We start from the raw sequence: 3,286 nt of genomic DNA, 5'->3' as shown, positions 1-3,286 counted from the left end.
GCTTTGCTTATTTTACCTCGTACTCGGTTTCCTTCTTCTCGGACTCCACATTTTCAGTAGCTTCTACATCTCGCTCGGTAGTAATGTCTGTGCCTTGTCATATGTCTACCCACTTCTCAAAGTTATGGCTTTGACATGTTCCTTCGGATTAGTCACAGTGTTGCTCGATAAAGTCCCTACTGTCCTTTCGGTAAGCATGTTTGCGACCTGACTGATTTGCACCTCAAGATTGCAGATTGAAGCTGAGTTGTTTTGCATCACCAAATTAGTCTTTTGCATGTACTTCATAAGCATATCTTCAAGTGTTGAATTCTTCTCTTGCTGTGGAAACTGTTGAGGTGGTCTAACCAGCACTTGGTTATTGCTCCATGAAAAGTTAGGGTGATTTGTCCATCCGGGATTGAACGAGTTTGAATAAGGATTATTTTGACGTTGAAAATTGGACACATAATGGGCTTGTTCATAACTCGGTTGGGTCAAAGGATTCCCCACTTGGCAATCTACACTTGAATGATTTCCTGCCCAATGATCACAAACAACATTAGTTTGAATAGCATTAACGTTCATTTTACCTAGTTGTTTCGATAGATTTGCCAACTGGGCCGCAATTGCGGACATAGAGTCAAGCTCAACAACATTGGCCGCCTTCTTTGTCATTGCTCTCTCTACGGCCCACTGATAGTTGTTAGACGCCAACTCTTCCAAAAGTTCATATGCGGCTTCAGGGGTCTTACTCATTAATGCTCCTCCTATGGCTGCATCAACCATAGATCGATTTGTGGGTCCCAAACCATTGTAAAATGTCTGCACTTGAAGCCAGACTGGGAGGTCATGATGTGGACATCTGCGCAATACATCCTTGTATCTCTCCCCTGCCTCATATAATGATTCACCCTAAAATTGGGTGAAGGTAGTGATATCATTCCTTAACTTCGCTGCCTTGGCCAGAGGGAAATATTTTGCTAAGAAATTTTGTGCCAACTGCTCCTAGGTGGTGATGATACCAGGCAGCAAAGAGTTCAACCAAGTTTTTGCTTTTTCCCTAAGTGAGAAAGGAAAAAGTCTCAATCGAATCGCATCATCTGTTACTCCGTTGTGTTTAAAAGTATCACAAATTTTTAGGAAATTTGTAATATGGACATTAGGATCCTCTTGTGACAACCCCAAATTGGATGGTTTGTTGAATCATTTAAATGATGGTTGGCTTGATCTCGAAGTTATTGGCTTGTATAGCTGGCCGCTTTATACTAGATGTCGCCTCGTTGACAGAGGGCATAGCATAGTCTCTCAACGCCTTGTGCTCCTGGTCGGCCATATACTAAATTTAGATGTGGCGACCTCTTTCTTTTTTTCTTTATTGATCCGACGTAAGGTTCTTTCAATCTCGAGATTGAAAAGTGTATGCTCTAATGATATAGATCTGGCATGCACTTCTAATTCCTGAAAAGAAAAATCAAACTGAGATCTAATTTAAACCAATAAAATCAAATCCAAAGTAGTAAAAATTCAGTTAGTATCAATATCAATAACAAATAACTAATCCCTGGCAACGGGGCCAAAAACTTGTTATGATGAACAATATCTGCAAGTGTACAGAATCGTAATAAGTAGTAAAGTGTTTTAAAGAAAACGGATGTCGAACCCATAGGGAATAATTATGCTATTGAGTACTGAAATTTACTAAATTAAATACTATTTTTTATGAAATTTAAAGAATAGATTATCTAAAATAAACTGAAGAAAATAGCATTAAAATTAAGATTGTAAAGATAATAAGAATAGATCTAGAGTGGTTGATTTCATCTAGCAAATCCCACAAAATTTATTCGTCCTTGTTATAGAATTCCAATTATTCAAAGTTGATGATAAAAATCCCTTAACTATTCAATATTTTCTCTCAAACAATACCAAAAATATCTCAAACTAATAACTCTATCTCTATGTAAATTTAACTAATTGGAAACTCATTAAGTTCTTTGGATTTTTCTTGAAAATCACACTAATCAGGGTAAAATATCTCTACTTTCGCTCAACTAATGGTACTTAATCCTAGAGTTTTAATCACTAATTACCTATCGGTCTCATTGCGATTCAATAGATCGAACAATAATTAACTAGAAAATTGTAAGCATTAAGAACAAGTTATAAACACTCAATCATGGAAATATTAAAAATAAAATAACTTAGAATATAAATTGTGTGTACAATGTTAGACTACATCAAAACTCTAAAAAATAGAATTAGTTCATAATAAACTGAAAAGAAAAACAATAAAACTAGTGTTCTTAATGAAAATGTTTTTACACAAAAGCCTAGAAAATCTTGGTTGGCACACATAAGACCCATCTTTTCAATATGTTCTTAAAGTACAATAATTAACGCATTACTGATATAGACATATTTGTTTCTGTACTTTCTTCTTAACACTAAGGTATTCAAAATTTCATTAAATACTCATCATTCGGAGAAAAATACTCTGAGGGATTATGGCCATACATTCTTAGCAGTTTGGCTGTAAATCGACAATTCCAAGTCCTAAGATAAATTTCCTCAGTTAGATACGATGCACTATGGCCTCAAAGCATACCACAAACTCAATCCCTATTGCACATAAAACAGTAAGAGATTTGCCTCATACTTTTCTATAAAATAACTCTACTAGGTAGCAAAATATATAACCATAACTGTATTTTCTATCATTAGAGTGATCTCACAAAATAGGGTATGAATATCCAGTTACCTTAAGAGTATCACTTCTTCTTAAGGCATGAATAAATCTTTAATTTCTTGCAAATAACCTTGCACTCTCTTCACAGCTTTTGAGTCAAATATCCTTAGGTTACTTTGGCAACAACCAAGGATGCCAGCTGAAAAACTGATATTCAACTTTATACAAGTTTGTGCAATATCAAACTCCTTATAACAATCATATACAGAATTTCTTTAACAACATAATCAATTCTAGGACACTGTAAAATACTGAGCATGTCCCATTTTGTTTTTAAAGCGTCTATTGACTAACAAGCCAGTAAAGTCTTGCAAAACTCTATCCAAATATATTGAGAGAATCCAAACAGTATTCGTCTTGGTATTAAATTTCAGTCTCAATTAAGAATGATGTCTCATTCATAAATTTCATTTTTTAAGTTCATTAGAAACATAACTTTAATGTCACACTACAAACCATGATTTATACATGCTAAAAAGACATATACATAGATGACCATAAATGCAAATATACTCCCACTAACCTTCGGGTATAAACATTAACAATAAATTATAAAAT

General features: G+C 34.4%; 1 non-coding gene across 1 annotated transcript; it reads left to right on the top strand.

Moving 5' to 3' along the window:
- The first annotated feature begins 826 nt into the window (after positions 1-826).
- LOC118349527 lies at positions 827-933 on the top strand. The gene has a single exon (XR_004802482.1). It is a non-coding gene; the product is annotated as a small nucleolar RNA R71 (small nucleolar RNA).
- The last annotated feature ends 2,353 nt before the right edge of the window (positions 934-3,286 follow it).

The sequence above is a fragment of the Juglans regia genome, chromosome 9 (genome assembly GCF_001411555.2).
Source record: "Juglans regia cultivar Chandler chromosome 9, Walnut 2.0, whole genome shotgun sequence".
In the NCBI taxonomy this organism is placed as follows: Eukaryota; Viridiplantae; Streptophyta; class Magnoliopsida; order Fagales; family Juglandaceae; genus Juglans; species Juglans regia.
This window is presented reverse-complemented; position numbering and strand designations above follow the sequence as displayed.